The 12276-nt window shown below is 36.8% G+C and overlaps 1 long non-coding RNA gene across 1 annotated transcript in view; it reads right to left on the bottom strand.

Annotated features, from left to right (window-relative positions):
- The window catches only part of LOC122323089, a 140576-nt gene that overhangs the window by 39546 nt on the left and 88754 nt on the right, over positions 1-12276 (bottom strand). The gene's annotated exons all lie outside the window — the stretch shown is intronic.

The raw sequence follows: 12276 nt of genomic DNA, 5'->3' as shown, positions 1-12276 counted from the left end.
TGCTAAATGCTAATTAATAAGCAAATATTAGGGGCTTCTTTTCCCTTTTGTGGCAACAACATTGACACAGAGCAATACAAGAGAAGAGTACAAAACACATGAGCAGGATCGTACATTTTTGTTGAACAATTAGGAAAATGTTCAAGGTAGGGGCGAACATGTTCTTTTTTTACATTTGCATGTCCTGAACGCCTTGATTGGCCTAGTATGTACAATGTCTGCCATTGGTCAAACTATTGGTCAAACTTTCCAGTCATTACCTTCAGCAAGCACGCTAACAAAACAAAGGCAGAACCCAGACATTTTAGACAGTTTAGAAAGAGCATGTTTGGTTTTGAACAGGTTTTCTCATACAATCCTTCTGTTTGCCATTGGCTAGTCAAACAGAGTCTCACAGCGCAAACTCACACCATTGGTTGAGTCAACGTTGCAATATTGGGCTGTTTGGACAAACAGCACATTGTTTTATTAGTGCCACAGAGCCACAATATTTACTCTTTTTGGGAAAAATCGACCTACTATTGTCTGTACACGTCAAACCAGATTAAGTATTAACCTGTATGTGTGTTCATATATATATATATATATATATATATACACAGGTATGTATATGTACATGTGTATATATATATATATATATATATATATAACTAACCACTGGCAAACGGAAGGAGTGTAAACAGTATAAACATAAATATATGATAAGACTACAAATTAATTCGATTTAGTAGCTTTAAATGTAACAAATATACACTTTAAAAAGTTTGTGAAAGATGTATAATAGATGTTTAATAATAGAAATTCAGCAATAGATGTTTAATAATAGAAATTCAGCAACAACTTCAGTATCAGTCTTCAGTATCACGATCATTCAGAAATCAATCTATTATGCTGATTTTCATCAATGTTGAAGAAAGTTGTGCTGCTTAATGTTGTTTTTGATGAACAGAACGTTTGAAGGGACAGCATTATTTGAAACAGAAACCTTTTGAAACATTATAAATGCATTTACAGTCTCTTTTGATCAAGTTAATACATCCATGCTGAATACAAGTATTCGTTTATTTGAATCAAGCAATGGATAAATAAAAATATTTCATTGCTGAATAATGCTAGTGCAAATCTAAAATACAGTATATTCAATTGTAAAGACACTCTCCTTCTCACTTGCACACATAAGCACAAAGTCTCTCTCATCCTAGGATAATTTTAAATCCTCTGACTGTATTTTTTTCTGTCTAGATTTCTCCCGCTGAGAAACAGCCTTCTATTATCATGCCCTGGGCTGCACTTGTTCTTCAGTTCTCCCCAGCTCCCACTCTCATGCTCTGTCCAAAACGCACTGCAACTTACTTCTCCCTGTCTTTAATAGATCCGCAGCGCCACGTGTTACGGAGCAGAGAAAGTTCTGCATGTTTTACCAAATGCCTGTCAAGTTCAGTCTCTTGCCACGGTTGACTTTACTCTATTAATCTTTAATCTATTAACCAGACCTCTCTAGAGATGTGTGGACTTGGAGAAAGGAATATCTACTCACTTATATATTTATAATAGGGTAACACTATACAATAAGATGTACATCTTGTACAGATACAGATATATATATATATATATATCAATCTTTCTGCAAGTTAGTTGGTCATTTTAGTTCATGCTAGTTCATGGTGCATTAACTAATGTTAATAAACCCTGTTTGTGATTTTAATAATGCATTATTATTAAATGCTGCAGAAGTATTGAACATTCTTAATTAATGTATCTAACTAATGAACTAATTATTGTAAAGTGTTGCCTATAATTGTGATGAGACACTTTTTAGTCTACTTCAAGAGAGGAATGTACAAAGCTTTAAAAATCATACCAAAATGTGAGTTTTTCACATGAATGTGACCTGCGGGACGCTAAGGTAACCTTTCTTTCTTTCTCTGTCTTTCCTAATCCTTCAGATCAGATTGAATACATTTACGCTGCCAGAAAGAAGTCTGCATACACTTTTTTGAAATATTTCTCATGATCTTAGGGACCATTTGATCCAAAGGCTTATGTCTGAGGTTATGTTTTGTACACACAAACTGTGTCTGCTCATGTGTTTCTTCACAAAATTGTATGAATTACCCAGATTTAGCCACCTCCTAAAATACGTACAAATTGGTTGTGAGACTGTGTTGGATTAATCACGATTAATCGTTTGACAGCACTAATTTTTTTATTTATTTATTTATGACTTCACCAGCATTCTAAAACACAGAAAGCAGTCACAAGAAAGTGAGTAGGTGTGTCCAGACTTTTGACTGGTAATTTATCATGGAAACAGTTTGTTCTCTCATTAATCACTTCACTTTATCACTTATTTCAGTCCAAGTACTTAATATATGGATCTATATTTTTCATCTTACTTCTTGAAAAAGGGGAGGAATGCTATCTGGTGAAATCAAATTTACGATGGAATTGATGGAACCAGGGCAGAATTGGAGATTAATGGAGAAAATAAGCACAGCAGTCGTAATCTAGTCATTAGTTCTTCAAGTCATTAGGCACGAGTCACAGAGTGGCGTCGACAGGATTTCATCATAAATCATTGTAATACGCATGGGTCCAACCAAAGCAGGTTCATCTTTGTAGCGCCACTGGCCAGCCATTCAGTCATGTACAGCTTCTGTCTATTTGTGTGAGAATATATGCAATCTCAAAAACTATTTGCCAAGTTTGTTTCAATAACATGACAACATAAAATCTATCTATCTATCTATCTATCTATCTATCTATCTATCTATCTATCTATCTATATAATGTTTATTTATATATAGACAAAGAAGAACCTGTGTTTCAGAGGTACATGCTTTTATAAGACCAGGTTGTACATTTTAATGCAACCTCACGCTCTTTTATTTGCTTTTTATTTGAGTTTGCATGTCACATGAAATCCCCAATACCTGAAGAAAGTCACCAATTAAAGGTTTGGGAATGAGTGCATTTTTTTCATCTGGAATATTAAAGTATTCCACATATAATCAGACATTATTTTCTTAGCGCAGACTTCTGCACCTAGAGGCTCTTTTGTCTCAATGGCTTGTTTGAAAGCAGTCGGAGGTAATTCCAATTACAAGAGAGAAGACGAGAAGCCATCTTTGCTCTGGAGTAATCAAACAAAAGGTTACTACTAATACAGAAGTTCGACTGCTTCAATGAAGTTCCCACCAGCGAAGAAATGCATTAAAACATCAAGCGTAAATTGATGCACAGTGCAGCTGAAAGCACTCGCCAGTATCCGATCAAACCACAATCATATCAAGCTGTTTCATCTTTCAATACTGCATTACACTGAGCAGACATTTGGCATCGGTTCAAAACTGACAAAGCCCCTCTGATATGATCTGCGCTGACAACAGAAGGTAAACCTCTTTTTTTTATAGTCTGTTTTTCTGTTTCTCTTGCTCTCTGTTTCGCTTTTCCTTCTTTTTCAAATATTCTAGCTTGTTTTTCCTTCAAAGGGTGCTTATACCATCTAATCAGAGAAAGTTAAAGGGGCACTGCACCTAAAAATTCTTCATTTAGTCAGAAGATATTTTGAAGAATGTTTTAATGACTATAAAATACTAAAGACATCAATGGCTACCGTCAACTGTTTGGCTACCATACTCAAAATATCTCCTTATGCGTTCAGCAGAAGTAAAATGAATAAATTTGATGCACGTCCTGATTTTGCTGAGTTTGATGCGTTTCATATTTTTTTGACCCTGGAACAACATTTTATTCCAAAAATTTTGTCTTGACCATATATCTACACCTACCTAACCTTACCCATGAGTAATGCTTAAAATCCGATTTATTGAGAGATGAATGGCACTGATACAAGCACCGAACACTGATTGTAGGCCTAAACTTCACAAAAACTAGAAAGTGGTTCTTCAAATCTGGTTGGCTAATCACAATGTTGTCCCAGGGTCAACAAAGATTTTGACCTAGTAACACGTTGAACTCACGTTGAACATACAATGACAGAATTGTATGTTTTGATGGTACTATCCCTTTAATCTCTTTTTTATTTTTTTTACATTTGCAGAAATGAATTCTGTTACCAAGAATAACCCTCCACCCACTCCACCGCTGTCATTTGTCAAGCAAGTATAGATCCAGATCCACTGCAACTGAAATCAATGATCTCACGGAGGACCGATGTACTCTTGCTAAAGTGATAATCATTCACACTATAACAGAGTTCATTCGGGGTTAAATTATTCAGACCACTTAAACGATATTGTTCTGTTCATTTCCCCTAATAAAGTCCCCCGGTTCTGTACCCAGCCAGGCACACTCTGGTTTGCGAGAACATCTCAATAGAGCAGATGTGGCTCCATGCTGCTCTTGCTGGATGTAACAATGAGCGAGTAAACAGAGAGGGACTTGTGCAGCACAAAGGCTTTTTGCCGTAATGGATTTTTAAATAGAGAGGGAAAAGCATCTCCAGGCCTATCACAGAACTGTTTATTCACGCTTTCGTGCTGAAATAACTTAATCCACCATCCTTAGTGAAGATTAGAGTAGATTTGCTTCAATTAAAAACAGACTTTACACCAAACACTCAATACAGAGCTCACGGGTGCTTTAGGGGGGGTTGCGGAATTGCCATAAACCATCGCAATCACTAGTTATGCATTTCTGATCATGTAGAATAAGAAGAATTGAAAAGTATCCAGACAATGCAAGGTTGTCTGAACCGCACTGTGCCCTTGGGTGTTGGAGTTAAAGAAATGGTTTACTCAGAAATGACAAGTCTGTCATTACTTACTCAACCTTATGTCATGTTTTCCTTATGTCTAGTAAAGTGAAAACCTTTATGTATGTGTGTGTCTAATATATATATATATATACTTAAAACTATCACTTCTAGACAAAATACTAGTCCAAAATACTAGTCCATAGTCCATAATTCATAATAACAGTTACTCTAGTGAAAACTGCAATCCCATGTTGTCCTATGTCACAACAAAATCCACAGACATAACTGTTTTAAAACTCATCTGTGCACATTTCTCTCCTGATTCAGACAAGGTGACTTTTTCACTGGAGACAGCAATATTATGGATAAATGACTTAGTAATAAACAATGGTTCGAAAGTTAGTAATGTCTTAATGGATTTATTTCAAACGGGAAGCTTGTGAAGGCACCCATTCACTACAAAGGATCCATTGATGATCAACTTCTCAAAATCTGTTCTTATAATACCTCATCTATTCCATTGACTGAGGGCGAGTACATTTTAAACAAATGTTAATTTTTTGGTTGAGCTATTCCTTTAACTACAGGCTGCCCTAAAGGTATTGCCCTTGTACTGCTATTTAGATAAAAAAGCAACGAAAGCCATGCTTCATGGTAGCTACTAATCCACTGCAGAGATCTTTACGCAGTGCTGTGAGAGTTTCAAAGCAAGCAAAGGCAACTGTACTGCAGCACTTCACGTTAACTGTACATTTACAGCTGTGTGTGAATCAACGCTTTCTCTATGTCAGCAGCTAATAAATTATTGTAACCGTCGAACCAGCTGTCTTCCTTCCTGACACCTCAAGCTAACTTTTCAGCAGTGATTACCACAGGCTGTTAATGGATCAGGCTAGCGTAGAGATTAGAGGCCTAAAATAACACTGATTTATGTATGAGTAACTTCATATCATATCAACCCTATACTGCATTGCACTGATACACTTTTTATATAACATTAAACTAGAAATATTTACTGAGAGGCATATTAGAATAATTCCGGGAGGATCATGTGACAATTTAGCTTTGCTAACACGGGAATAAATTGCATTTTAAAAAATATTCTAATAGAAAACAGTTATTTTGAATTGTAATACCATTTCATAACATTACTGTTTTTGCTGTATTTTGACCAATAAATCCACCCTATAGGTAAGCACAAGAGACTTATGAATAATAACGTGTGTGGGAGCAGACATGATTTGTCTCAGTATGTCTGCCCATCAGATGGACACATGCCATAATACTCCAGGCTAGCAATGTACACTTAAACATTCATACAGATCATTGCAGAATATTATTTTGCTACAGGCACCTCACATATTATGCATTGACGCATACAGAGCAATATTAATGCACTCACACACTGCCTGCATATTTAAATGACCTGCTGCCTAAGCGCAGACACCTGTTTCCAGTTAGAAATCCAGATTTCGAAGGAATAATTTATTAAAAATGACAATTCTGTCATCATTTATCCACTCATGTCATTGCAAAGCTGTATGATTGCTTCTGTGGAACCCAAATAGAGGAAAAGGCTTTTTTTTAATTAAATTTTATTTTATTATTTTATTTTTACCACACACTCTCAGAAATAATGGTACAAAAGCTGTCATTGGGGCAGAACATTTTCGAAAGGTACTTGTTTGTTTCTAACGGATACATTTTGGTACCTTAAAGGTACATATTAGTACTTAAAGTGTACATATTTGAACCTAATGGTATGAAAGTGTACCTTTTGAAAAGGCACCATCCCATTTTGTACCTTAATTTCTGAAAGTGCATGATAAAAGTAAAAAACATCAATAATGTGGGATGTCTAGCTCAAAAATGACAAAAAAGGTCTTCTAAAATCATACAATAGCTGTATGTAGTGAAAAGACTTAATTCTGTAAAATATATAATTACATCCATCATTCTCTTCTTCAGTGACAACGATTTCCCGAAAGGAATAGCCAGTGACCTTCAGATTTGAACAGATCTGAACAAACTGCAATTTCAAAAACATTCTTTGAATCATTCACTGTGTTGGAGTTTACTTACCATGATTCAGTGTTTATACTGGTGATTCTGTGTAAGAAGTCACTCAAACTAACCTCCAGGGAAACAGGAAAGTCTGAATGACGACCCATGCAGAAGAGATCAATACTAATGTCAGCTATTGGATTGGTTCAGGTCCCTTAGGACCAGTGTGTGATTGGCTACTTAAACCGGGATGATTTGTATATATCCGTGCCGTCATTTAAAGCGACACAGTCGTACTGGAGCTAACTGGCCATTTCCTGCCCAACACACGCATGCTGAATGGGTTTACCAATAAAACCCCCGAGGAGCTCTGTCAGGGGCTTACTTCAACTGACAGCATTGAGGAAAATCCACCACTGAAAGAAACCATAGTTCATTTCTCCACTCTACTGAGTGAGTCCATATTGAATGGATTGTAACAGTCTAGTTATTGAAATCAATACCAATAACTGCAATCCCTTATCCTTTGAAGGGATTCCCACCCAATCAATGGATATCAAATTACACTTTGCCTATTGTGCATAATTTCCATTTGAGAGACAGCGATCGTGATTTTGTAAGAATAAAGATCAATGTTTGTTAACGGCAGTCATTGTGACACACTTTTTGACCTACAATGCAAGCATTTTGATTGATCATGATTTTCAACAGGAATAGAGCATGCTTCCTTCTCGTAACATGACTGTAGTCAATTTTTTTTAACTTTAAAAAAAATATATTAGCAATCATGATTTCAACTATTATATTCCACATGTCTTTCAAATTGCAATCAGCATTCATATATAGTTATATATATATATATATATATATATATATATATACTTACTATATATCTATATACTATTTTACTATAACTATATTAGTATTCATGATTTTCAGAAAATAGTAAATACCACCTTGCTGCACCAAGGCTGTCATATTCCTGTTGGCCATCAGTATTAAAATATTATATTAAAAAAATTCAAATGATTATTTAGATTTTTTTTTTAAATCCAGTTTTGCTGAAATCACCTGGAGGTTCAGTTCAGTGTTTAAGGCAGACATTTTTTTCAGCTATAAAACAAAAACAAATGATGATTCAAACTATGATTTATTATGACTGACCATAGTGCATGCTACCTTGACTGTCATATTGCAACTAAAATGAAGTCATACTACAGAAAATATTAATGACTGTTTTGTTAATAATTTTGTGGAAAACTCACTTGACAGTTCAAGTTTAATGGGTTCGGGATAAAATACTTTCTGTGACATCAGCTGTGAAAAAAACACCAATGATATTATTTCTGGTTCGTTCATCATACTGAAAATGTTCAAGTTGACAGCAGTGCATTATGGGATACAGCATTCTGTATAGCGAACTGTATTGGATTCTGCACATTTAGGTCATTGTGTACATACCAAAATTTGCATATTGTGCACAACATTCATTCTGGATAATGCCGAAATAGATAATGCCATCCAAACGGCCTCGGACCTTATAACTCCGTTATATTAAGCATCTCTGCACCTTAATGTAAAAATAACTCAAGATGATTGTCTGTGAAGAGAAATGCCTTTTATTTCATGGTCCCTGAGCCTCCCTGTATAATTCTGAATCAGAACTGACACAATCCCTATTACGGCTCCTGCATTTTATGGCTTCTTGCTTGGCTGACATTTCTGTAACATATGATTACATTATAAGACTATTAAACTTATCATGTGTAGAATCAAAAAAATCGCGGACGGCCGGACTCCGGAGGTTGTGAAAGAGGCGGGGCTTATGCTATCCTCTCCAGGCCTGGAAAAAAAGCTGTTGACATGTTGATAGATTAAAAGAAGGAGCGAGCATGAAATCTTTCCAGAAGACTGCAGCCAACAAAGAAGGAGAACATCCTCAATAGCCTGCCATTCTAATTGGATCTGACAGTCAAGTCAAAGATAAAAGAGAAACAAGATATGGGGCTTATGTACACAACCAACGGAGACTTCCAGCGCTGCCGTTGTAGTGCATTAGCAAGGTTGGAGATATCTAAAATCTCATCATCCCTAATCAAATGATTGAGCACACGAGCGTACAATACGCACCGCATGGGGAAAAACAGGAACATTTGTTAAGGTTAGAAGAGCAGCGGCCTGGGTTTATGGATATTGATGCCGGTGGAATTGCGTGTCAGAGCAAAGCAGGGGACTCACAGAGAGAGCATCATTCATCCCAGCGGCCTCTTATACACACACTGAATGAGGTGCCAACCTGTGTCACTCAAAGAGCCATTTCTGTCCACCTCGCTCTATTGTCCTCTGACAGAGAGAGAGAGAAGTGTGAGTGCGGGAGGGAGGGATGCGCGTGAGAGGACGTGGGTGTGCGGGGAAAACGGGGCGAGAGGGGAAAAAAATGAAGCAGGGGAGACGAGGCCAGGAGGAGGGGCGGACATTCATCAGTATCCCCTTTTGTCACGTTTAAATGCTGGAGTCTGGATAAAGCATTGCTTGTTGCCTTTTCCGGCTGGACCACAAGAAAAAAAAGAGGCAGAATGCTTCAGTAAAGAGAGAGAGAGAGAGAGATCTGACAGGGGAAGAGAGAAATCTATACACAATCCAGTATAGACTGACTATTGTAGCGTACAGTAACTTTCAAACTTAAAATATATATATATATATATATATATATATATATATATATATATAAAGATTATTTAAAGGAGAAAAGAAAGAAATATATTTAAATCTGTTTCTGGCTTTCTGTTGTTCTGGATATTTTTCCAAAGACGACCAACAAAAGGGATAAGTACAGCCAAAGCTTTTTTCTTTTTTTCAGTTAAATTACTTTTTTCCCGTTAAAATGTAATTAAGTCTTTTTATTGAAGGATGAGGCAATTAAACATTGTATTTTTGATTATGCACAATTTCACATGCAAATGGGATTTTTGCACTTAAAAAAGGGCCCAAAAAGATATGGCAAAAATACTGAATAAATAAAAAAACTAAATAATAATACATAAAGAACAACTAACAGGTTGGCCTAAAGTGGAGATTAATAAATATCGTAAAACATTGCTTATTTGATCGCTGGCCAAGAAAAATCTGCACATTGCTTCTTTATTTTATGTCATAATGCTCTTTTGTTTTAAATGTGAACTTTGGACCCCACTTTAGATTTGAGCAAGACTGATATTTCCTTGCATGCTTTATCATTACACTCACAACGGCATCAGCAGCAATCCCAAATCTCATTCCGCTGCTCTCTTATTCATGGAAGCATATGGTGGTGTCCATCAGCACAGTGAAGCTGCTATGATGGAGAGTACTTGTTGAATTATGCATACGCAATAGAGTCACAGATCACTGCAGTGCCTGCTTCTGACAGATATGAATACCTGTGAGGAGGATAGGAAGTATATGAGCTACATATCTACCTGTCTCTGTCCCGCTCTCCCTCTCTCTTTCCCAGTCACGGCTGAAGATACACATCCTAAACCACATAATAACAATGAAGAAAGCATGTCTACAAGCCCTGTGATCACTAAAAGCAAATGTTGCTCTTTGATTTACCAACTGGATGCACTCACAGCTCTATACTGCAGTTATCGAGACATGTTTTCTCCTGGCTTTGTGCGTCTCTGCTAACTGACGGGGCCTCTGACTCATCGCTTGTGTTCTTCTCAGCGTCAAGAACGCGTCAGGTGAAACCTGTCCAGCTTTTTAATTCAAAGGATTTAAATTAAGCAATTAACGGATCGGCAAGCTGGTGTCAGACTGTGATCCCAAATCTGTGATTAAGCACAGCTAGATAAAAACCAAAAAGAGGTTAGGTGGGGCTCAGGAGAGCGATTTGAATGCTTTGTAGTGAGCCCTGGTGGGAGGAGAGCCACGCTTTCTGTCGAAAATGGGGCCACTGTCAAAGCTTTGTGTACATTTGCAGGATGGCAGACTCAAGTTTAAACGAGGGATGTTTCTAGCCTTTTATCAGCATTGGGTCACAGCCACCCTTTTAAAAAAAGTGTGCTCATATTTTGATGCTCTTTTTTGGATATGCACGGAGATAAATCGTCTCTACCTACAACACAGAGTTCTTCACTGCAAACCGCACATGCAATAAAGAGCTAGTTTGCCACTGACAAACTATAGAAGACATTTGCAAGAAAAAAAAGGTACAAAAGCTGTCAATGGGGCAGTACCTTTGCAAAAGGTGCACCTTTGCAGCATATATACCACTTAAGGGTGCAGAACAGTACCTTAAAGATACACACTGGCCTCTAAAATGTACATATTTGTACCTACATGATAATAATAGCTTTTGAAAAGCAGCGTCAGGTTTTTGTGCCGTTTTATCTGGGAGTGAAGGTAAATATCCACCTCATCCAGTGCTCTTTTCGCTTTCTGTTTTATAAAATGTGAATAAACAGTAAGTGAACTGCCCAAATGAATCCAGCTGAACTGGATGAAATGTAACACAATTTAAAAACTATGTTGCAAATCTGCTAATTATTGCAAAGCTAATTCAATTGTGAATCTGGAAATTGCTAACTCCGATTTTCCAAAATCATCTGAAATATCAAATAATATATTGTTAGTTATATTATATACACATTCTACTCTGCTTAAAACGGTGGTTCAGACACTTTAAATGTGATAATATGAAAAATATTAGTGCTTACGTTTGGTTATTTTTTGGTTATAGATGAAATATTAATCATGTTACACAGTACAGCTACACAATATAGTATGATGAGGAGAATAAGACTGGCTAAGACCTTACGGGTCATCAAATCAAATGCTTTTCCAAAGCTCGGGTCTGCCATTCATTCTATCCTTTTCACCTTCTGCCTCTTCGGCAGGAAATTTGCTCACTTGATAAACCGAGAACCGGGGTCAAACACTCACCTGAGCCTCGCCAATTAAGTCTCAATGAGATACTCTTATCAAATTGGCTTTTACGGCCAAACTCTACAGACACAGGAATGCTGGAGGAGAGAGAGCAGTCACAGACATTTAAGAAATGTGCCACTTTCAGATAAAGCTTCCTTTATACACGCACACGCTCCTGATGAATACAGAAGCCTAATTAGACTAAACGGCGTTCACAAAGACCATACCAGAATACAAAACGGGGATGTGTGAGCGAAAGCGCACACGCATTTAGAATGAAATGTCATTTTCAGTTGTTGAACAAATTAGGCACATTGAAAGGTTTAGAAGGGTTCTGTAAACACCCTCAAGGATTCAAAGACACTTAAACGAACACGTTATATGGGGGGAAAAAAACTATCCTTAATTGCAATAACTGTTGCATATGTAATATTGTGACGTACGTCGATAATACATAACACAATTCTAATTCGCATAAACACATCAATATTCTTCAGTTAAACAACATGGCTGACTTAAACCATCGTCCTAAAATAGAAGGAAAATAAATGAATAATCACACTCCTGTAACACATCTCATATAGAGAGAATGTGCAGAACCTGAATGGGAACAATTTAATGACCTTCAGATTGCAGCTGAA

This window comes from Puntigrus tetrazona, chromosome 18 (assembly GCF_018831695.1).
Source record: "Puntigrus tetrazona isolate hp1 chromosome 18, ASM1883169v1, whole genome shotgun sequence".
Lineage (NCBI taxonomy): Eukaryota > Metazoa > Chordata > Actinopteri > Cypriniformes > Cyprinidae > Puntigrus > Puntigrus tetrazona.
Note: the sequence above shows the minus strand (reverse complement) of the source record. Positions and strands in the feature narration are given on the sequence as shown.